General features: G+C 35.3%; 1 pseudogene across 1 annotated transcript in view; it reads left to right on the forward strand.

Moving 5' to 3' along the window:
- Nucleotides 1–245: 245 nt before the first annotated feature.
- Nucleotides 246–25,938, forward strand: part of LOC143227293 (uncharacterized) — a 42,148-nt pseudogene continuing 16,455 nt past the window's right edge. Inside the window, exon 1 of the transcript XR_013014985.1 lies at nucleotides 246–1,482. The product of XR_013014985.1 is annotated as an uncharacterized LOC143227293 (transcript). The remainder of the gene's footprint in view (nucleotides 1,483–25,938) is intronic.

Consider the following 25,938-nt stretch of genomic DNA (forward strand, 5'->3'; position numbering starts at 1 on the left):
TTACTGACCGTATTTACCTCCTGTTAAAATATCAAGCACTTACATCGCAGGATATAAGAAACTGGAGATCTGTTAACATACACTGTATGTCTTGTTTGATTTTCTTATTTTTCTTTTTAGTCTCTGGTTTACAAGTGAAATTCGTACTTTTTAAAACACTGCAGGGAACACGTCACTTAAAAATACGATACGCCAGACGTATAACGGATTACACGCAGTAAAGCGATGTGACAAGGCGGTTTATCTAATAATTGTTCCATGAAGAAGATGCTGCATATTATAGAAACTGGTTACTGTTAACCTTTTGCGTATCTTACGTGGTGTCTCGCCACAGTTTTACACAGAGACGCCCACGTTCCCTTTTGGCAGTGTTCGCTTTGTTTCGTTTCTCAGCCACATTGATATAGACTCAGGCGATGACAGTTTTATCTGCCGGCTGTAAGACAAACTCTTGTCTAAAATATATACACACAACGGCGGAAGTGTTTGTCTATAACCAGTTCCTTTCTTGCGACCCATACAGTTTTATTTATTTTCAGGTTTAATTCGTTTTTGTTTCCTGATTTGACAGTCGTGCACGAGTTTTTTTATCACTGCAAAGTAACATCGCTACTCGTACGATGTGCATGTTCTAAGCGTGGGCGTGGCAAAGCACGATTGACATTTGTCTTACGGAACAAACTAGTGGGGCGGAGAACAGGGGTCATTCCCACAACGGTGTTCACTCTGAGATCCCTGCTGGTGACGCATTCGGTAAGACGCAGGCTTTCTGCAGACAAGGCGGGACCTAAAGTGAAAATCTCGCGAACAACCGACGCCGAGGCAGACAAACTTGCAAAAGCTCTTGTCGGGTGCGGATGACCGGGTTTAGAGTCAACAGGTTGCGTGTAGGGAGGCGTGGACCTAATTAGGCCTACCGGTTTGCCTACACTACGTATTTATCGTGTGTGTGTTTTTTGTTTTGGTTTTTTTCATTATAGACATTAGTACGTTTACGAATCATAAACTATTAGTCTAAAGAGTCAACGACCGTTTTTTTAGCTTTGTTTCATATTATCGGACTCAAGGGGAAGAAATGTCTAAAATTCTGGCCTCCGACAAGTATGACCACACGACCATGTCACAGCCGACCACTCTTACTGTTCAAGCTGAGGTCAATGAACACGATCAGATCGATTCAGACAATGACCACTCTGTGATGGATGCTGAAGAAACAGAAGACAGTGGACAGGATTCGGGTAGCGAAAGTGGACGTTTTCCACAGTCTATTCGTGATGCTGTGAGTCGCGTTTTTCAAGGGTACCACTGGACACTTGTACCGACCCCTGCCCGTCCAAGCAGTTCAGACAAAAGGAAACCTCACGTGAAGCGGCCGATGAACGCCTTTATGGTATGGGCTCAGGCCGCTAGACGGAAGCTGGCAGACCAGTACCCACATCTACATAACGCCGAGCTCAGCAAGACCCTGGGTAAATTGTGGAGGTAAGTTACATGAATGTACAGTTTTGTGGGAGACAGTCTTACAATGATTTATTATATTATTTATATGACTTTTTTTTAACTTAGTCACTACTGTCGTACAGTACCTTTAATGCTGTTAAAAACCGAGAAACTGGACTACAACATTTGAAATCACTTTGTAGCCAACAATTATATTTATTAATTTCTACGTTTTCTCTACATATCAAAGTTTGGTAATTAAAATGTTTAATGGTAGAAAACAACAACAGTTTTCTTGTAAGTATATTCGAAAATGCATCATTTTTAGTACGGTAACTTTAAAATATCTTATCTTTCTTAATTCACGTCACTAGAATAATAAATCTGTTGATTTTATTAATATTAAAGTAATTTTATAGCTAAAATAAAAAATAGTGTTTTAAGTACATTTCAATCGGCTTATATGAACAAAATACTTTTGGTTTAACACTGAATCCACTTTAAACCTTCTGACAAGAACTTCATTACTTTTACAAATGCTGAAAAACCTTTTTGTCGGCAGATGGCCTTGCACGGGCGGTTTGAACAAGAAAGTAGAAAAAAAAGGCCTAGCGCTCAACGGGCAAATAAAAAACAGAGAAGAAAGAGCCAATTAATTTTTTTTACACGACATCTGAAATTACAGACAAATCACAGCTTTGCTTTTATATAATCTTAGAAATTGCCTTGTATGTAGCACACATTTGCTTTGCAAAAACTAGGAATTCGAGGATATTAAAATATTTTCAAACTACCTAGAAATTATAGTTTATAAAATGTTTTAAAAACCGCAGCAAATAGAATGATGGATATTATTATGCATCTGTTAATTCTTAAATTTCAAAAATGGTCGCAATCACAGAATTTGCTACGTAATTTTATTTTACACGGTAAAAAAAATCTTCAGCGAAAACCTGATGTTTTTGTTTCGTTTTTTGAATTTCGCACAAAGCTGCACGAGGGCTATCTGCGCTAACCGTCCGTAATTTAGCAGTGTAAGACAAGATGGAAGGCAGCTAGTCATCACCACCCACCGCCAACTCTGGTGCTAATCTTTTATTAACGAATAGTTGGATTGACCGACACATTATAACGCCCCCACGACTGAAAGGGCGAGCACGTTTGGTGCGATGGGGTTCGAACCCGCGACCGTCGGATTACGAGTCGAATGCCTTAACCCACCTGGCCATGCCGGGCCATCTGATGTTGTGTATATGAATGTCGAAGGTGGAAATAAGGTAAAACAAAAATATTATATTTTATCTCACGGTTGAAAGAAACAGAATTTGAAAAATGTATCAGCGGCAGTTTTAAATTATACGAATTAGGGTTAGAATTGTGCAAATACTACTGAATAAATAAAGCTAACCTTATACTCCCTCATTCTAGCTATTCTTTAAGAAGATAAATACTAGTTGTAGATTTTATTTACTCCGGTCAGCTTTGTGAAGACAAAGCAAGTTTTCCATTAGGACGTGTTTTTATTTTGTTAGTTTAGCACATAGCTCCAGCCAGCATAGGCTGTCCGCGTTCTGTCCACCGCATGGAATCAAACCCTGGAATTTAGCGATGGTGTTCAAAGATAATACTAACAACCTAGGAAGAAAATGTAACGATCTCATAAGTCCTAGCATTTCCCAAAGTGTAGGCGGCGCAAAATATATCTTGGGGAACGAGCGAATAGAGTATAGGCAATAGTATAATAATGCGAGCTTAAACATATTACTACGTCTTTTATTAACGAGAATGACAAGTAATTACTGCAACACATTTTAATATATATCCTTATATTATATTTATTCTTTTAATTCACTTTTACAGTCACTTAAGAAGAAGAGAGGGGGCGTAGATATATAAAAGTTGGGATTTGATAGTTTGACCTATGTTATGCCATTTTCCGTTACAAGAAACAGGAGCGAAAATAGAATGGCTGAACTTGCAATAGTGCTAATAGACAGACGATGCTGTTTTCTCACTACTTTAGAAGAAAAACGTTAGGAAAGCACAACTGGCTATCTGCAGTGGCCCCGGAGGGGGAATTGAACCCTTCATTTTAGCATTGTAAGTCCACAGTCTTACGGCTGTCCCGCGGGGCACAAGTGTTAATGGTTAACATTTTTATCTGTTAAACTTCACGTACCTCCAAAGATAAAAGTACTGTCAACAATTTTGTTCTCTTGAGGTACACATGCTGTTAAAGCTGTGTACCCTTCAGAAAAGTGCTGCTGTCTAAAAGTATTGTATTTTCTGCCAAAATAATAACAGTAGCTGTTTACATACTTTAATTATTATTAACTAGATTTTGCTTCGGAAATTAATACAGAACTACAGAAGAATCGCCTTCATTAACTACCTTTGATGTTGAACTAGTAGGCTCAATAGGGTCTACTAATATACTAGCCACAAATGTAAGTTATGTACGTTTTCTAAGAAGGTATGCTTTCATATCAAACATCTTAAAAACGAATTTAAGTTTAAATCTAATTATTGTTTATGCCAGTGCAGTTTGTGCGACACCTGATTGATGTTAACATGAACAAAATTAAACAACAACATGAACAAATGTTTGAATATTTATTTAATACGAACTGCTACATTTATTTTAAGGTCTTACGTCCATCCTCGAGTCGTTAGGATGTTTCTTTTCCGGCGTGTAATAACTTTGTTTTATGAAATACTTTAATATTGTGGGTTCAGCACACTTTTCCAATGTTATGATGTGTTCTATAAACCTATACTTTAATATTGTGGGTTTAGCACACTTTCCCAATGTTATGATGTGTTCTAGAAACCTATACTTTAGTAATTTTTCGTTTCCCTGAGTATAGCGTAAGGCAAGTTCAATGTCTAAGCGAAAAGGTTTGGTTTGTTCTGAATTTCGCGCAAAGACTACCCGAAGGCTATCTGCGCTAGCCTTCCCTCATTTAGCAGTGTAAGACTAGAGGAAAGGCAACTAGTCATTACCGCCCACCGTCAACTTTTAGGGCCACTCTTTTACCAACGAATAGTGGGATTGACTGTCACTTTATAACACCCCCACAAATGAAAAGGGCGAGCATGTTTGGTATGACAGGGATGCGAACCTGCGACCCTCAGATTACGAGTCGAGTGTCTTAACCACCTCGCCATTAAACAAAGAGGTAATCGACCTTCAAAAAAAATAACAATGCATATCTACTGTATGTAGAATATATTTTTTAACCAAAACAGTTTTCGTTCATCTATTTCAGGTTCAATCTGTCTTGTGATACATTGTGAGAGAAACTTCGTACAAAGTAACACAATAATAGTAATATATATCAATCGTCACATAAAAGCCAACAAAATGCACTTGGTCTGTAAGGTCATCGAAGAACAGTATCGTGGTCAGGGATTATTTTTAAATACACGTTACAACTTTGACACCAACCAAATGTGACTTTGACCTCAAAAATTAGTCACAATAAACCATCAGGGAACCACTACATCCATTGAAAACAAACAGATCTCAACAAGATGTTTCCCTGGGGAGGAATATGGTTCCAATGGTGGAAAGTGATATGACGTCATTAGAAATGGCAAGGGACACGAACACCAGATACTCTTAGATTAGGGTTAGGATGTTCTCAGTGTCACTCCATCTTCTTAAAGCTTCCAAGTCTATTACCTGGCGATTTACTCCTCGTGCAGTCTCTTTGTGACAGATCGTGCAGTTTATTTGTTCACTTACGTGAGTATAGTGTGGCTACACATGTGCTTTACTGGAGGTTGAAATCTAACACTCTTCCATCTTCCCCTCGGTGGACCCAGCCTGATGTAGCTTTGCTGTAAGAAAACACAAACACAATACTCGTCCTTCATCTAAACGCCGCGATAAACTTCAGCACACTCGCTTCATGTGAAAAAAAAAAAAAAAAACAGTGCAGGGAGAGGAAAATATGGGGTCACAAGAACCTCTGAAGTGGATATTAGTTTACGCTACAGTAGTTTTAGTTCTTCTGAACTGATTTGTCTATAAAAAAAAATAAGATTTTTTTAGTGATAATGCATTTGGAGCACGGTTTCGTATACATATAAACAGCAAAGGTCTGCAAAAATAGACGAAGTCTCTAAAATTAAAATATTTTGAAATAGTGAAACTTTGACATTTAAGGCCAAACAGAAGTGGTTTATATCAAATTATATAACGCATTACATTGGCATCCTGTGCATATACTATTTATACCATTCTGGAATTCACATATTTCTTTAAGTTTTCTTGAATTAACTGTCAAACTGTATAAGATGTTTCTAAGGTGTATTATTTCTCACTGTCTATATACTATGTAACCCAATTCCAAGATCTTTATTCTATAAGAGTCGGGCCTAGTGTGTTCAAATGACAAGCGTGTTTGAATTGCGAATCCAGTGATTCAAGAATCGTGTTTGTTTTGTTTTCACTTTCTCGCAATAATAAACGACAGCTATCTGCGCTAGCCGTCCATAAGTTAGCAGTGTAAGACTAGAGGGAAGGTAGCTTGTCACCATCACCCTCCGCCAACTGTTGGGCTACTTATTGGTAACTTGAGAGTCGAGCGCCCTAAACATATGAGGCCTAAGATGTTATGTCTGTCTTCTGGACTATTAGTTCAAAATGAAGGATGGCTGTACGCAGGCGCCTCTTTGTGTAGCTTTGCCATTAAATTTTGAAACAAACAGACAAACATTTAATATCTTCAAAATAAGATATATGACGTAAAAACTCCGTTCTTTAAATAAAAAAAAGGTCATACGTACATACGTTTTATGACAAAATTTTATCGTGACTGATATTAGGCCCTGTAAGAAACGAAAGAGAGAAAGTACCACAGTATTAAGTATAAATAGAGTATTACAGAATTACAGAGAAATTAATCTATATAAAGAGTATTACAGAATTACAGAGAAATTAATCTATATAAATAGAGTATTACAGAATTACAGAGAAATTAATCTTTATAAAAAGAGTATTACAAAATTACAGAGAAATTAATCTATCTAAATAGAGTATTACAGAATTACAGAGAAATTAATCTATATAAATAGAGTATTACAGAATTACAGAGAAATTAATCTATGTTGTTCAGGATGTTCATTCTTCGACTGTCAGCACTTGATATTGATCTAACATCAAACAGCAAAGAAGGAAGTTTGAAAGATTGAGAATGAATATTTTGGAGTGGTGACTTTCAGGGTCAGAGGTAGTGGGGGGGGGGGTGTTGAAATGTCCCACTAACTAATGTTATGTATTAGCCTTATTACTCCCAATATGTGTCTCATCTGCTCCGTAACTAAGAAAACCTGGTATAGAGACAATTAATGTCCAATAAATACAACCGTTGTATGCAATTTTGAATTTGTCAGTAAACGATTCGAACAATAAAATGTTGCATGAGGTCACGGAAACTCATGGTTAATATAGAAAGATACCAACATGTGAACTGAAAGTAACGTTAAGCCGAGCCTCAGGAACTGCAAGAAATAGACTGTTCTGCCTAGAGCCTCAGGAACTGCAAGAAATAGACTGTTCTGCCTAATTTCTGAAGACAAATAAACAGCGATTACAAGTGATATTCTAGAGTGTGTTTTCTTACAGCAAAGCCACATCGGGCAATCTGCTAAGCCCATCGAGGGGAATCGAACCCCCCTGATATTAGCGTTGCAACTCCGTAGACTTACCGCTGTTCTAGCGGGAGGCTATTTTTGAACGATAATACCTGCTAAATTCCTCTTAGTTATTGTTAAATTCTTTCTTAAATATATATGTTGTAAGCTTCTGCTAATCATTGTTAAACTAAACACGTTACTTCCCGTTAGTTTCTACTAATCATTGTTAATCTAAATATGTTTCTTATATATATTGCTAGTTTCTGCTAATCATTGTTAAACTAAATATTTATCTTCCTGTTAGTTTTTACTAATCATTGTTAAATTAACCACGTTTCTTTCTGCTAATCATTGTTAATCTAAATATGTTTCTTATATATATTGTTAGTTTCTGCTAATCATTGTTAAACTAAATATGTTTCTTATATATATTGTTAGTTTCTGCTAATCATTGTTAAACTAAATATGTTTCTTATATATATTGTTAGTTTCTGCTAATCATTGTTAATCTAAATATGTTTCTTATATATATTGTTAGTTTCTGCTAATCATTGTTAAACTAAATATGTTTCTTATATATATTGTTAGTTTCTGCTAATCATTGTTAATCTAAATATGTTTCTTATATATATTGTTAGTTTCTGCTAATCATTGTTAAACTAAATATGTTTCTTATATATATTGTTAGTTTCTGCTAATCATTGTTAATCTAAATATGTTTCTTATATATATTGTTAGTTTCTGCTAATCATTGTTAAACTAAATATGTTTCTTATATATATTGTTAGTTTCTGCTAATCATTGTTAAACTAAATATGTTTCTTATATATATTGTTAGTTTCTGCTAATCATTGTTAAACTAAATATGTTTCTTATATATATTGTTAGTTTCTGCTAACCATTGTTAAACTAAATATGTTTCTTTTTGGTTTTTTTTTATTTTTTTATTTTCGAATCTCTTTTTTTTTTCACTCAGCCATCTAATGTAAATAAAAACATTCATAACTGTTAAAAATTTGTTTTATAAGAAACAACAAAATGGTTTACAATCGACCGTGTCTCTAAACGGTGGAACTACCACAGTCATAGTAGTTGGAATGGTATGAACCCTTTAGTATCTACGTGTGTCCGAAATCTTGATGGCCCGGTAGGGGCGCTCGACTCGCAATCTGAATGTCGCGAGATAGAATCCCTGTCTCACCAAACATGTTCACCTTTACGGTCTTGAGGGTTATATAATGTGACGGCCAATCCCATTATTCGTTGATAAACGAGTAGCTCAAGGGTTAGCGGCGGGTAACGGTGGCTAGCTGCCTTCCCTCTAGTCTTATACTGCTAAATTAGGGATGGCTAACGCGGGTAGCCCTTGTGTAGCTTTGCGTAAAACTCAAAAACAAACAAACAACCTAAGTCTTACAACATGAAAACTATTTTGAAACTGTTGAGACTGAATTAAACATTACATCCACCTATCTGTTCTCATAAAACTTAGTGCACAGTATTTGTTCTGATAAAACTTAGCGCACAGTATCTGTTCTGATAACACTTAGCGCACAGTATCTGTTCTATTAAAACTTAGCGCACAGTATCTATTCTGATAACACTTAGCACACAGTATCTGTTCTGATAAAACTTAGCGCACAGTATCTGTTTTGTTAAAACTTAGCGCACAGTATCTGTTCTGATAAAACTTAACACACAGTACCTGTTCTGATAAAACTTAGTGCACAGTATCTGTTCTGATAAAACTTAGCGCACAGTATTTGTTCTGATAAAACTTAACACATAGTACCATACATAAAAGGTGTAGTGGATTTGAAATGAATACCAAAAATTCAAGCGCTTTCAACGACAATATATATATATATCAGAAATAGTTGACTATTCTTCTTTAACTGGTCAACTATTCGAAATCGCTCCAGTTTTGAGTGCTTTTTTAAAATTCATTTACATATCTCTGCAATTGTATGTCCATTCATTTTTCTGTCCCCAGTTTATCCAGCTCACTGCGTGTCTGTCAACTTCTTTTCATCTGTGTGTTTCTTTTATAATCTGTCTATAACCAGTTCACGATCATGTCCAGCTAATTAGAAAGATCGTCCAGTTTTGATAAAAATCCTTTTTTATCTTCCTTCATGTTTCTGTTGATAATGTTTGATAAAGTGAAAACACGAAGCATTCACTCCAAAAGACCGATGTAGATTTATAATTTACAGGTCAATCTACAGAGGGCCCGAATTTCGAACTGTATCACTTTCATTAACCTACTCAGCTGGGCTGCAAAAATCAACTGGGTTCAAATATATCTCAAGAGCTAGCGCAATTTGTGCTGTTAGAGAGCCATTCATTTTATTATTTTGAGTAAAGATAAAATTCTGTAAGAGGAAGTTCCAGGAAACTTATTTTAATGTCATCAAAGTTCAGTATCAACAAGTACGTTTCAACGACTTTGCCTTATTTTTACTTTTGTAGGTTCTAATAGACAGAAAAATACATGGGTAAATAAACAATGTATATTTATTTTTTTCATTTTAAATAATCTGACCTTTCACCTTTTAAATTGTTGGATTTGTTTGCCTTTTTTTGTTTGTTTACTTAATTTCGCGCAAAGCTACACGAGGGCTATCTGCACTAGCCGTCCCTAATTTAGCAGTGTAAGACTAGAGGGAAGGCAGCTAGTCATCACCACCCACCGCCAACTCTTGGGCTACTCTTTTGCCAACGAATAGTGGGATTGACCGTCACAATATAACGCCCCCACGGCTGAAAGGGCGAGCATGTTTGGTACGACGGGGATTCAAACCCGCGACCCTCAGATTACGAATCGAACGGTCAATTCCACTGTTCGTTGGTAAAAGAGTAGCCCAAGAGTTGGCGGTGGTGGTGATGACTAGCTGACTTCCCTCTAGTCTTACACTGCTAAATTAGGGACGGCTAGCACAGATAACCCTCGAGTAGCTTTGCGCGAAATTCAAAACAAACAAACAAACAATAAACGCCCGTCATGATCACTGAATTATCTTAAGGTAAAAAGTTGACATCCAAATCTCTGAATTTGAAAACGCCCACAATAGTTGACCAATGGCGAATCATGGCTACGTAAAGCGTTAATAGTAATAACATAATTCCATGGTTAGATCTTCTTCACTTTTCTTTTTTTTATAACGTTTATTTACTTATGAGAACAACCTCTAAAAATATATGTATGGACGTACAGTTGAATCACTTATACTTTTATTGTTTTGTCCAATTATCCTATAGTTATGCATGAATAAGTAAGTATATTTTAAAGACTGCTGGCGCCTCTATTTTTCTTTTATTTATTTATTCTCTGACAGAAGTGTTATTTTTACAAATGATACATTTAGCCACAAGTTTGATCAAGAACTCGTCTCAGAACATGTCATCTCTCGTTAGGTTTCTCCATAGAAAATTCTCGTCACCTTGATTCAAAAACCAAAATGCACTTAAACTTGAATTGTTGAAAGCCTACACTGGAAGTATGGGCTACAAGCCCGGGTCTTCCGCTCTTGTTTCGCTATGAAGCCCTAACCAACAGTGTGGTGGTCTCACACTTATGTTCTTATAAGTGTATGGATTTCATCAATACTGTCATCGTTAGACAAAACGAGGACATCACGGTCATAAAACACCACTAGTTTTTCTCATTTCTTTATTATTTGAAACTCTGTGTGATTATTGTGGGCGTCTGAGTGTATATTTATGTCAAGTTATCAAACAATACGCGAGGCTTAACATCTGCTCCTTTAGTTAAACAAAAACGTTCACGTTTTTAAAACAAGAATAAGAAACGAAGAAACGGAAGAGCTCGTGAGTTTCTAATTACAGCTATTCGGTGTTTCTAACTGCTTTTTAGTTTTGTCTTGTCGGTTAATTACACAATGACACACGGTTTTAATTCTACGCCTCTTCAGATGTGATGTAGCAAACCTGATGCAATTCGTTTTCTTTGAAATAACACTCTCTTATTTTTGTAAATTTTACCGCAGTCCTGATTTAAATGTTAAACGATTGAGTTAGAATTGTGGTTTAATTGGGGAGAGAAAATAGATTAAAAGAACGTTCGGATGCTGAACAAAAAAACGGACAAAAAGAAACAAGAAAAAAATGTTGTTTTTATTTGTTTTTGAATTTCGCGCAAAGCTACACGAGGGCTATCTACGTTAGCCGTCCCTAATTTAGCAGTGTAAGACTAGAGGGAAGGCAGCTAGTCATCACCACCTACCGCCAACTCTTGGGATACTCTTTCACTAACGAATAGTGGGATTGACCGTCACATTATAACGCCTCCACGGCTGAAATAGCGAGCATGTTTCGTGCGACTGGGATTCGAATCCGCGACCCTCAGATTACGAGTCGAAAGCCTTAACCCACCTGGCCATGCTAGGCCTAATAACAAATGGAGTGGTATAACTTAGAGCTGTCCGATAGTAGAGTTGAGGGCTCATATCCTACTTGGCCTATATTTTCAAATCTTCAGAAAGTATCTAATTGTATATATAAACATTAAGCTTACAAGTAGCAATGGACAAAAACAATATGAACTCTAGGTATTAATCAGTACATATATATATTAGAAAACTGAACTCGTAGTTGGCTTAACTTTGATTTCTTGTCAGTAATTCATACAAATATAGAGCAATATTTTCTTCATTGTAGTAACGCTGGTAGAACACCTATTAAAGCATAACAATACATTCAATATCGTAGTAGTATTATGATTTCCATACACAAATATGAAAAAAACAGCTTATGCGATTAAGATAAAAGTGGGCATTTCAGACTTAAAATGATTGTCACTGTACGTTTAAAACAGCAAACAAACACTGCAGATTACATGTTATGAATCCCAATATTTTCTCTGCACGTTACATGTTATGAATCCCAATATTTTATCTCCAAGTTACATGTTAGAAATCCTAAACTTTTCTCTGTATGTTACGTGTTAGAAATCCCAATATTTTGTTTTTTTAACTTCGTTTGTATAAACACTCCCAAGCGTAACAACGTAAATTTGTTAAGGTTTTAAAGCCGTAAAAAAACAAACAGCTGTTTAGTACATTGATACTACAGTTTTAAAAGAGTTACAAACGAAACCTGCTCTTGACGAACAAACCCCTATTATTAATCAAGAAACTACTGACATCGCGTCTTTGAAGAAATAGACTTGGTGGTGCCGTCAGTCCAAGAGACAGACACGTGTCTTTTGCAATAGACTCGAGACACATCGAGATCGAGGTAATTTTAACATGCAAGTTTCTGAACTTCTACGTTACTTAGAGACTTTGTGCTCACCTAAACAGGACCATTAGAATCAATTATGTTTATATTTTGACTTATATTTTATATAAAAAAGCAACATAGGAACTGGAAGACGCACTTTATTACATAACATGAGAACAAAAATGTATTGTTTGTTTGAGAACAATCCATAATTAAACAGTCAACTGTGTGTATATACATATATTCAAGTACACACGTTCTGTAATATATTCATTTAGCTGTATTTTGTCCGTTAAATCTGTCGATTTAGACATGAAAAATGTTAAACAAGAAACTTGTTGAATAGTAAGTCTCTACATAACTCTTGAAAACACAATAACAATAAATTTCAACTTTCATAACTCTTCCACTTAACATCAACTATTCATAACAAAATGTCTCAATGTATCAACATTAAGTTTATTATCATGCCTCCAACTTCTAGCTTCTCTCTGTTTTCAAAATGGTAACCCTAACTCTTCACCATTACCTAGCTCACGTTATGTTTTAGTATGTTCCCTCCTTTGTCCTCACTGAAAGATTTATCCCAGCGTATGAAAATATATCACTCTAAAAATATTCATCCCTAGGACAAGAAAACGAGGTGACATAGATTAGAAATATACATCTAACTTAAACCCATGGTCCGAAATTCAACTAGCCTCAGTGTTCATTTTTTACGGTTCATTTGTTCATTTTCGCATTTCAGGTTAAGTATTGTCATTCTGTAAAGTCGCCTGTGTTTGACGACTGTCATGTTATGTTATATTATGTTATATTATATTATGTTATGTTATGTTATATTATATTATATTATGTTATGTTATGTTATGTTATATTATATTATATAAATCGCCCTGAAAGAAACAGTAAAATTTTTTTCTTGAAAGCATTCAGATAGACTCATAAGAAATAAGATGGTCGCAATTATATATTACATTACATTATATTATATTATATTATATTATATTATATTATATTATATTATATTATATTATATTATATTATATTATATTATATTATATTATATTATATTATAGTATATTATATGTACATATATAAAAGCAAGATTTTTTCTCTCTGCTTCTACATTTTTTTTTTTAGAATTTTAAGAGCGCTTTTGTAGATTCTTACCATATCGGTAAAAATCGTTTTGGTTTCTCAAGTTCTTACAGTATCGATAAACAAGGCCTAGTTAAATATTTTCAACACTACGACCACATGTGAGTATTTGTACAATAATATACGTATTCGTACGTATGTAATATGATTTAAAATCAGAATTGAATTTACGTATGTCAAGTAAAGTACTTAAAGACTAAAATGACACTTTGATAACAATTTAAAGTTAATAATTGGACATATAATATCCTCCATTTAAGCTCACTAGTCTCATTTGTAAGACATCGCATTCTTGGAATACCGGGAAAACAGGATTCTTTTAATTATCTTAAAGAAAATGCTTTTCAAAAATGAATAAGAGATATAGTGGATATAATTAAGAATAAATACACAATTCCAAGGACTCCGGTCATTGCATTTCTAAGTATTATGTATGTATCGTTTGTACATTGTGAATACAAACGTTTTATTACTTTGTTTGTTTTATATTCTTTGACCTTCCTGTCTACACCTCGTGTAGTCATTCATTTAACATTGGTACTAACCACATTAAAATTTAGAATGTTTCAACTGAAGATTCATACACATCACATGAGTATCATTACCAACATTGACTGTGGAATGTTTCAACTGGAGATTCATACATATCACATGAGTGTCATTACCAACATTGACTGTGGAATGTTTCATCTGGAGATTCATACATATCACATGAGTGTCATTACTAACATTGACTGTGGAATGTTTCAACTGGAGATTCATACATATCACATGAGTGTCATTACCAACATTGACTGTAGAATGTTTCAACTGGAGATTCATACATATCACATGAGTGTCATTACCAACATTGACTGTGGAATGTTTCAACTGGAGATTCATACATATCACACGAGTGTGATTACCAACATTGACTGTAGAATGTTTCATCTGGAGATTCATACATATCACATGAGTGTCATTACCAACATTGACTGTGGAATGTTTCAACTGGAGATTCATACATATCACATGAGTGTCATTACCAACATTGACTGTAGAATGTTTCATCTGGAGATTCATACATATCACACGAGTGTGATTACCAACATTGACTGTAGAATGTTTCATCTGAAGATTCATACACCATTATATTAAAAACTCACCACCCATCTGGAAAGTCACCAAAAAGCTAAAAAGTATCCAACATATCCGAAAGTCACCACAAAATTATAAACTGCAACTAAATTAGAAAGTATTGTTTGCTTGTTTGTATTGGAATTTCGCACAAAGCTACTCGAGGGCTATCTGTGCTAGCCGTCCCTAATTTAGCAGTGTAAAACTAGAGGGAAGGCAGCTAGCCATCACCACCCACCGCCAACTCTTGGGCTACTCTTTTACCAACGAAAAGTGGGATTAACTGTCACATTATAACGCCCCCACGGCTGGGAGGGCGAGCATGTTTGGCGCGACTCGGGCGCGAACCCGCGACCCTAAGGTTACGAAGCGAACGCCTTAACGCGCTAGGCCATGCAGGGCCCCAAATTAAAAAGTAATAATTAAACTAAACAATTATCACACCGGTCTGAAAAATGTTTTACTACACTGGGTCATACTCACACTAAAAAGTCTAAACACATTGGAAAGTGATTTGAAACTAAAAACCATTAATAAACCACCAACATTCCAGGATTTCACACCATGCTGAAACAAGATGGAATTCTAAATAGCTGCGGCACTTGAAATTCTTTTAGGCAGGATTAGAGTAAATTAATTTATTAATCAGTGATGTCGAAAAACCCCACTTGTAGAGAAAAATATATATGTAAAAACGGCTCGTTTGGGTTGAGAAAAGTTTTTACGTAGAGGAGCGAACAACGTTTCGACCTTCTTCGGTCATCGTCGGGTTCACAAAGAAAGAGAGAGGTAACTGATCGGAAGCTGACCACATGTTTGAAAGGGGTTGTGTAACTGAGTGTCGGAATGTAGAGGGCGTGCTTGGATGTTTGAATATATAATTGTTTATTTTATTATTATTATTATTTATTATATTATTTTAATATAGGTATAAAGGTGTTCCTTTGTATTGGTTTATTTTGGGCTTGAGTTGTTGTATAAGTAAGGCTTCTTTAATTTTGCGTTTGTTTATGTTTGTTTCTTTATTTAGTATTTGAGTGTTTTCTATGGTTATGTTGTGTTTATTTGACTTGCAGTTTATTTGACACGTTTTCGAACACTGCAAGTCAAATACATACAACATAACAAAAGGTTAAACTTCAGAGAATCTTTTACAAAGCCTAAGGTTGTTCAACACAAACAAATCTCTATTAAGGACACAAACAAACACAGCTAGAGAACACACAACCATAATTAGTATAATACAAAAACAAAGGCAAAAAGGAACACGTAATGTTATTAGTGGACGCGAAGTAAATACTAGTAGAAAACATAAAACATTAGTAGGGGACATAACTAAAATAACGGAGAAAAACACATTAGAATAGGGACACAAACAAAACTAGTGGCGAATAATAAACACAATAGAAAACATATTAAATCCTGATAAATCACACAATTAATTAGGGAAGTCTGCGAATTTTATACTTTTCTAAATATCCAGTTTTATTTATTTCATTTGTTATTATTTAAAGCCAAGTTGTTAAAGAGTTAATGCGTCATTAAAGTTGAAGACCATTCTATTATAATTTACTTATCCTTGATGCTCATATGACGAGTTCATCTGGATAATATCACAACGATGCATGCTCAAAATTATTTACTTTGTTTTCTAATCTGCTTTGCTTGAAAACTTAGAAAGGATGCAGTCATATCCGGACTGATAAACTTGAACGTGATAAATTTTAATACGTCAGTTCCATTCGCATATAACAAAAAAGCAAACTTCAAATAAACTGCACATTTTGGACACTTGTTCATTTCTGAACCATTGCCAAGTTTTGCTAACAGATTTAAACACGAACGATTCAATTGCTGGAAATACGATTCGTTAATTTTCATTTCAGTACAGTTTTCTAGATTCACCAAAATATCGAAACGGCTCAGTTGGTCACTGTTATGCTTGGGCCTACGAATTAATCAGCTTTTATTGTATTGAAGAGAAGTTATGCAAATCACAACTGTTACGCAGTTATTTATTTATTGTTCTTAATGGCGTATTTAGGTAGGGCCTAAAAGGAGCTCAGCCCCAGGGCCTATGGTCTTAATGTGGGCCCATTGATAATTTTATTTTGTGTAAAATTATATGGGATGTGGGGCCCACAAAAATTATTAACCCTTTGGTCAACACAACCTTAAATCCAATTCACCACCTTATAGTTCTAAACATCTACGCCTTGTGGCATCTTTGTTGCACCTATGCTTGGTGTAAATTTCGAAATACATCCGTAAATGTATGATTTGACATCCTTCGATAAATTACACGAAAAATACATTAAGAAAAAATCCTCCACGAGGCTTTATAAATGAAACACTTAAACGCAAAAATGGTGAAGAAATTAGGTCTTTAGAACATAATAATTGGTTTTATACTATCTTTTCTTGACTAAGTTAGGAGAAAACGTTATTTTTGAAGCCAGAAAAAACACTATAGGTTAACGACAAACAACTACACGACGTTCTGAAAGGAATGTCATACATAAGAAAAAAGAAAAACCATTATAGGACGTTCTGAAAGTAATGTCATACATGAGAAAAAAGAGAAACCACTACAAGAAGATGTGAAAGGAATGTCATACATGAGAAAAAAGAGAATCCACTACAGGATGTTCTGAAAGGAATGTCATACATGAGAAAAAAAAAAACCACTACAGGATGTTCTGAAAAGAATGTCATACATGAGAAAAAATGGAATCCAGTACAAAATGTTCTGAAAGGAATGTTATATATGAGAAAAATAGAAACCACTACAGGATGTTCTGAAAGGAATGTCATACGTGAGAAAAAAAAAGGAATGATACATGAGAAACCACTACAAAACGTTCAGAAAGGAATGCGATACACGAGAAAAAAGAGAAACCACTACAGGATGTGTTGAAAGGAATGTCATACATGAATAAAAAGAAAAACCACTATAGGATGTTCTGAAAAGAAGACGATACATGAGAAAAAAGAGAAACCACTACAGGATGTTTTGAAAGGAATGTCATACATGAGAAAAAATGGAATCCACTACAGGATGTTCTGAAAGGAATGCAATACATGAGAAAAAAAAAGAAACCACTACAGGATGTTCTGAAAAGAATATCATACATGAGAAAAAAAAAGAGAAACCACTACAGGAAAATACATGACATGAGGAATGTCAAAAAGAAAACCACTACAGGATGTTCTGAAAGGAATGTCATACATCAGAAAAATAGAAACAACTACAGGATGTTGTGAAAAAAATGCGATACTTGAGGGAAAAAAGAAACCACTATAGGATTTTCTGAAAGGAATGCAATACTTGAGGAAAAAAGAAAAACCACTACAGGATGTTCTGAAAGGAATGCGATACATGAGAAAAAAGAGAAACCACTACAGGATGTTCTGAAAGGAATGTCATACTTGAGAAAAAAGAGAAACCACTACAGGATGTTCTGAAAGGAATGTGATACATGAGAAAAAAGAGAAACCACTACAGGATGTTCTGAAAGGAATGCAATACATGAGAAAAAAGAGAAACCACTACAGGATGTTCTGAAAGGAATGCGATACTTGAGGAAAAAAGAGAAACCACTACAGGATGTTCTGAAAGGAATGTCATACATGAGAAAAAAGAAAACCACTACAGGATGTTCTGAAAGGAATGCGATACATGAGAAAAAAGAGAAACCACTACAGGATGTTCTGAAAGGAATGTCATACATGAGAAAAAAAAGAGAAACCACTACAGGATGTTCTGAAAGGAATGCGATACATGAGAAAAAAGAGAAACCACTACAGGATGTTCTGAAAGGAATGTCATACATGAGAAAAAAGAGAAACCACTACAAAATGTTCTGAAAGGAATGCGATACATGAGAAAAAAAGAAACCACTACAGGATGTTCTGAAAGGAATGTCATACATGAAACAAACAAAAACCACTACAGGATGTTCTGAAAAAAATGCGATACATGAGAAAAAAAGAGAAACCACTACAGGATGTTCTGAAAGGAATGTGATACTTGAGAAAAAAGAGAAACTACTACAGGATGTTCTGAGAGGAATGTCATACGTGAGAAAAAATGGAATCTAGTACAGGATGTTCTGAAAGAAATGTTATACATGAGAAAAAAGAGAAACCACTACAGGATGTTCTGAAAAAATGTTATACATGAGAAAAAAGAGAAACCACTACAGGATGTTCTGAAAGGAATGCGATACATGAGAAAAAAGAGAAACCACTACAGGTTGTTCTGAAAGGAATGTCATACGTGAGAAAAAAGAGAAACCACTACAGGATGTTCTGAAAGAAATGCGATACACGAGAAAAAAGAGAAACCACTACAGGATGTTCTGAAAGGAATGTCATACATGAAAAAAAAGAGAAACCACTACAGGATGTTCTGAAAGGAATGCGATACATGAGAAAAAAAAGAAAACCACTACAGGATGTTCTGAAAGGAATGTCATACATGAGAAAAAAGAGAAACCACTACAGGATGTTCTGAAAGGAATGTCATACATGAGAAAAAAAAAGAAACCACTACAGGATGTTCTGAAAGGAATGCGATACATGAGAAAAAAGAGAAACCACTACAGGATGTTCTGAAAGGAATGTCATACATGAGAAAAAAGAGAAACGACTACAGGATGTTCTGAAAAGAATGCGATACATGAGAAAAAAGAGAAACCACTACAAATTGTTCTGAAAGGAATGTCATACATGAGAAAAAAAAAACCACTACAGAAAAACCACTACAGGATGTTCTGAAAGGAATGTCATACAGGACGTTCTGAAAGGAAAACTTGAGAGAAACCACTACAGGATGTTCTGAAAGGAATGTGATACATGAGAAAAAAGAGAAACCACTACAGGATGTTCTGAAAGGAATGCGACACATGAGAAAAAAGAAAAACCACTACAGGATGTTCTGAAAAAATGTCATACTTGAGAAAAAAGAGAAACCACTACAGGAAGATCTGAAAGGAATGTCATACATGAAAAAAAAGAGAAACCACTACAGGATGTTCTGAAAGGAATGCGATACATGAGAAAAAAGAGAAACCACTACAGGATGTTCTGAAAGGAATGTCATAATGAGAAAAAAGAGAAACCACTACAGATTGTTCTGAAAGGAATGTCATATGTGAGAAAAAAGAGAAACCACAACAAAACGTTCTGAAAGGAATGCGATACATGAGAAAAAAGAGAAACCACTACAGGATGTTCTGAAAGGAATGCGATACATGAGAAAAAAAGAGACACCACTACAGGATGTTCTGAAAGAAATGCGATACATGAGAAAAAAGAGAAACCACTACAGGATGTTCTGAAAGGAATGTCATACATGAGAAAAAAGAGCAACCACTACAGGATGTTCTGAGAAAAATTTCATACATGAGAAAAAAAGAAACCACTGCAGGATGTTTTGAAAGGAATGTCATAGTTGAGAAAAAGAGAAACCACTACAGGATGTTCTGAAAGGAATGTCATACGTGAGAAAAAAGAGAAACCACAACAGGAGGTTCTGAAAGGAATGTCATACATGAGAAAAAAGAGCAACCACTACAGGACGTTGTGAAAGAGATGTCATACATGAGAAAAAAGAGAAACCACTATAGGATGTTCTGAAAGGAATGAGATACATGAGAAAAAAGAGAAACCACTACAGGATGTTCTGAAAGGAATGCGATACTTGAGGAAAAAAGAGACATCACTACAGGATGTTCTGAAAGGAATGCGATACATGAGAAAAAAGAGAAACTACTATAGGATGTTTTGAAAGGAATGCTATACATGAGAAAAAAGAGAAACCACTACAGGATGTTCTGAGAGGAATGTCATACATGAGAAAAAAAAGAAACCACTGCAGGATGTTCTGCAAGGAATGTCATACTTGAGAAAAAGAGAAACCACTACAGGAAGTTCTGAAAGGAATGTCATACATGAGAAAAAAGAGAAACCACTACAGGATGTTCTGAAAGGAATGTCATACGTGAGAAAAAAGAGAAACCACTACAAAACGTTTTGAAAGGAATGCAATACATGAGAAAAAAGAGAAACCACTATAAGATGTTCTGAAAGGAATGCGATACTTGAGGAAAAAAGAGACATCACTACACGATGTTCTGAAAGGAATGCGATACATGAGAAAAAAAAAACCTCTACAGGATGTTCTGAAAAGAATGTCATACATGAGAAAAAATGGAATCCAGTACAAAATGTTCTGAAAGGAATGTTATATATGAGAAAAATAGAAACCACTACAGGATGTTCTGAAAAAAATGCGATACTTGAGGAAAAATGAGAAACCACTACAGGATGTTTTGAAAGGAATGCGATACATGAGAAAAAAGAGAAACCACTGGAGGACGTTCTGAACGGAATGTGATACTTGAGAAAAAAGAGAAACCACTACAGGATGTTCTGAAAGGAATGTGATACTTGAGGAAAAAGAGAAACCACTACAGGAAGATCTGAAAGGAATGTTATACATGAGAAAAAAGAGAAACCATTACAGGATGTTCTGAAAGGAATGCAATACTTGAGGAGAAAGAGAAACCACTACAGATTGTTCTGAAAGGAATGCGATACTTCAGAAAAAAGAGAAATCACTACAGGAAGATCTGAAAGGAATGTTATAAATGAGAAAAAAGAGAAACCATTACAGGATGTTCTGAAAGGAATGCAATACTTGAGGAGAAAGAGAAACCACTACAGATTGTTCTGAAAGGAATGTGATACTTGAGGAAAAAGAGAAACCACTACAGGATGTTCCAAAAGGAATGCGATACTTGAGGAAAAAAGAGAAACCACAAAACGATGTTCTGAAAGGAATGCGATACATGAAGAAAAAAGAGAAACCACTACAGGACGTTCTGAAAGGAATGTCATACGTGAGAAAAAAGAGAAACCACTACAGGACGTTCTGAAAGGAATGTCATACATGAGAAAAAAGAGAAACCACTACAGGAAGATCTGAAAGGAATGTCATACATGAGAAAAAAGAGAAACCACTACAGGATGTTCTGAAAGGAATGTCATAATGAGAAAAAAGAGAAACCACTACAGAACGTTGTGAAAGGAATGTCATACATGAGAAAAAAGAGAAACCATTACATGATGTTCTCATAGGAATGCGATACATGAGAAAAAAGAGAAACCACTACAGGATGTTCTGAAAGCAATGCGATACATGAGAAAAAAGAGAAACCACTACAGGATGTTCTGAAAGGAATGTCCTACATGAGAAAAAAGGGAATCCACTATAGGATGTTCTGAAAGGAATGTCATACATGAGAAAAAAAGAGAAACCACTACAGGATGTTCTGAAAGGAATGTCATACATGAGAAAAAAGAAAAACCACTACAGGACGTTCTGAAAGAAATGCGATACATGAGAATAAAGAGAAACCACTAGAGGACGTTCTGAAAGGAATGCGATACATGAGAAAAAAGAGAAACCATTACAGGATGTTCTGAAAGGAATGCGATACATGAGAAAAAAGAGAAACCACTACAAATGTTCTGAAAGGAATGTCATACATGAGAAAAAAGAGAAACCACTACAGGATGTTCTGAAAGGAATGTCATACATGAGAAAAAAGAGAAACCACTACAGGAAGATATGAAAGGAATGTTATACATGAGAAAAAAGAAAAACCACTACAAGATGTTCTCAAAGAAATGCGATACATGAGAATAAAGAGAAACCACTAGAGGACGTTCTGAAAGGAATGCGATACATGAGAAAAAAGAGAAACCATTACAGGATGTTCTGAAAGGAATGCGATACATGAGAAAAAAAAGAAACCACTACAAATTGTTCTGATAGGAATGTCATACGTGAGAAAAAAGAGAAACCACTACAAAACGTTCTGAAAGGAATGTCTTACATGAGAAAAAAAAAGAAACCACTACAGGATGTTCTGAAAAGAATGTCATACATGAGAAAAAATGGAATCCAGTACAGGATGTTCTGAAAGGAATGCGATACTTGAGGAAAAAAAGAAACCACTACAGGATGTTCTGAAAGGAATGCGATACTTGAGGAAAAAAGAGAAACCACTACAGGATGTTTTGAAAGGAATGCGCTACATGAGAAAAAAGAGAAACCACTATAGGACGTTCTGAACGGAATGTGATACTTGAGAAAGAATAGAAACCACTACAGGATGTTCTGAAAGGAATGTGATACTTGAGAAAAAAGAGAAATCACTGCAGGATGTTCTGAAAGGAATGCGACACATGAGAAAAAAGAAAAACCACTACAGGATGTTCTGAAAGGAATGCGATACATGAGAAAAAAGAGAAACCATTACAGGATGCTCTGAAAGGAATGCAATACTTGAGGAGAAAGAGAAACCACTACAGGATGTTCTGAAAGGAATGTGATACTTGAGGAAAAAGAGAAACCACTACAGGATGCTGTAAAAGGAATGCGATACTTAAGGAAAAAAAAAAAAAGAGAAACCACTACAGAACGTTCTGAAAGGAATGTCATATATGAGAAAAAAGAGAAACCACTACAAATTGTTCTGAAAGGAATGTCATACGTGAGAAAAAGAGAAACCACTACAGGATGTTCTGAAAGGAATGTCATACATGAGAAAAAAGAGAAACCACTACAGGAAGATCTGAAAGGAATGTTATACATGAGAAAAAAGAAAAACCACTACAGGATGTTCTGAAAGGAATGCGATACATACAGGATGTTCTGAAAGGAATGCGATACATGATATAGATGTTCTGAAAAATGCGAGAGAAAAGAGAAACACTACAAGATGTTCTGAAAGAAATGCGATACATGAGAAAAAAGAGAAACCACTAGAGGATGTTCTGAAAGGAATGCGATACATGAGAAAAAAGAGAAACCACTACAGGATGTTCTGAAAGGAATGCGATACATGAGAAAAAAGAGAAACCACTACAAATTGTTCTGAAAGGAATGTCATACGTGAGAAAAAAGAGAAACCACTACAAAACGTTCTGAAAGGAATGTCTTGCATGAGAAAAAAAAAAACCACTACAGGATGTTCTGAAAAGAATGTCATACATGAGAAAAAAAGGAAACCACTACAGGATGTTCTGAAAAAAATGCGATACTTGAGGAAAAAAAAAACCACTACAGGATTTTCTGAAAGGAATGCGATACTTGAGGAAAAAAGAAAAGAAACCACTACAGGATGTTTTGAAAGGAATGCGCTACATGAGAAAAAAGAGAAACCACTATAGGACATTCTGAACGGAATGTGATACTTGAGAAAGAATAGAAACCACTACAGGATGTTCTGAAAGGAATGTGATACTTGAGAAAAAAGAGAAACCACTACAGGATGTTCTGAAAGGAATGCGACACATGAGAAAAAAGAAAAACCACTACAGGATGTTCTGAAAGGAATGCGATACATGAGAAAAAAGAGAAACCACTACAGGATGTTCTGAAAGGAATGCAATACTTGAGGAGAAAGAGAAACCACTACAGGATGTTCTGAAAGGAATGTGATACTTGAGGAAAAAGAGAAACCACTACAGGATGCTCTAAAAGGAATGCGATACTTAAGGAAAAAAGAGAAACCTCTACAGAACGTTCTGAAAGGAATGTCATATATGAGAAAAAAGAGAAACCACTACAGGACGTTCTGAAAGGAATGTGATATGTGAGAAAAAAGAGAAACCACTAGAGGACGTTCTGAAAGGAATGTCATACGTGAGAAAAAAGAGAAACCACTACAGGACGTTGTGAAAGGAATGTCATACATGAGAAAAAAGAGAAATCATTACATGATGTTCTCATAGGCATGCGATACATGAGAAAAAAGAGAAACCACTACAGGATGTTCTGAAAGGAATGCGATACATGAGAAAAAAGAGAAACCACTACAGGATGTTCTGAAAGGAATGTCATACATGAGAAAAAAGGGAATCCACTATAGGATGTTCTGAAAGGAATGTCATACATGAGAAAAAAAGAAACCACTACAGGATGTTCTGAAAGGAATGTCATACCTGAGAAAAAAGAGAAACCACTACAGGCTTTCTGAAAGGAATGTCCTATATGAGAAACCACTATAGGATGTTCTGAAAGGAATGCGATACATGATGAAAAAGAGAAACCACAATAGGACGTTCTGAAAGGAATGCCATACTTGAAGGAAAAGTGAAACCACTATAGGATGTTCTGAAAGGAATGCGATATATGGGAAAAAAGAGAAACCACTACAGGATGTTTTTAAAGCAATGCGATACATGAGAAAAAAGAGAAACCACTACAGAATGTTCTGAAAGAAATGCGATACTTGAAAAAAAAGAGAAACCACTACAGGATGTTCTGAAAGGAATGCGATACTTGAGGAAAAAAGAGAAAACTCTACAGGACGTTCTGAAAGGAATGTCATACGTGAGAAAAAAAAAAGAAACCACTACAGGATGTTCTGAAAGCAATGCAATACTTGAGAAAAAAGAGAAACCACTACAGGATGTTCTTAACGGAATGCAATACTTGAGTAAAAATGTGTAACGTGAAATAAAAACACGAGATTTAGACAGCACATCAATGACAATATAACAAATAGTGATAAGGAAATAAAAATACGATTTTAAAAACTACACCAAATATACAAAATACACTTGAATATGAGCAATTTAAAAATATTAAAGAAATAATTCATGGGATTAAAAAATAAGAACATTAAAATAAATAACGAAAAGTAAAGAAAATATTTTTAATCTATAAAAAAAAAGTTATTCATTAATACCAAAGAGACGTATAGAACCTCACTTAAAGTGTATTACTTTTTCGATTATCCGTGGGTTTTCCTACTTACGACGCTAAAATCCGGGGTTCGACACCCCACGGTGAACAGATAGCCCAGTCTGAATTTGTTTTAAAACAGACAAACAAAACTGTCCTCCTGTGGGACAATGGTAACTTTATGGGCTTACAACGCCGGAAACCTGGGTTCGATTTCTCGCGGTGGACATAGCAGATAGCCCAACGTGGTTTTTATATAAAAATATATACACACCTAACTGATTCTTTGATTATACACACAAAAATATGTGCTTGTGTGTGTATGTAGTGTATATTTAAATGTTCGCCGTCTAAACCGAAGAGAGAGGCACAATTACTCCTAAAGACGCCCCCCCAGTGGTACAGCGGTATGCTTGTGGACTCACACCGCTAAAAACCGAGTTTCGATACCCGTGGTGGGCAGAAAACAGATGGCCCCTTGTGTAGCGGTGTGCGTAATTCCAATTAATCAATCAACGCTTCAAGCCATTGGTGGTTTATTGTTCGACATACTCAACTCAACAAGCAAAACG

Source organism: Tachypleus tridentatus, chromosome 9 (assembly GCF_004210375.1).
Source record: "Tachypleus tridentatus isolate NWPU-2018 chromosome 9, ASM421037v1, whole genome shotgun sequence".
Lineage (NCBI taxonomy): Eukaryota > Metazoa > Arthropoda > Merostomata > Xiphosura > Limulidae > Tachypleus > Tachypleus tridentatus.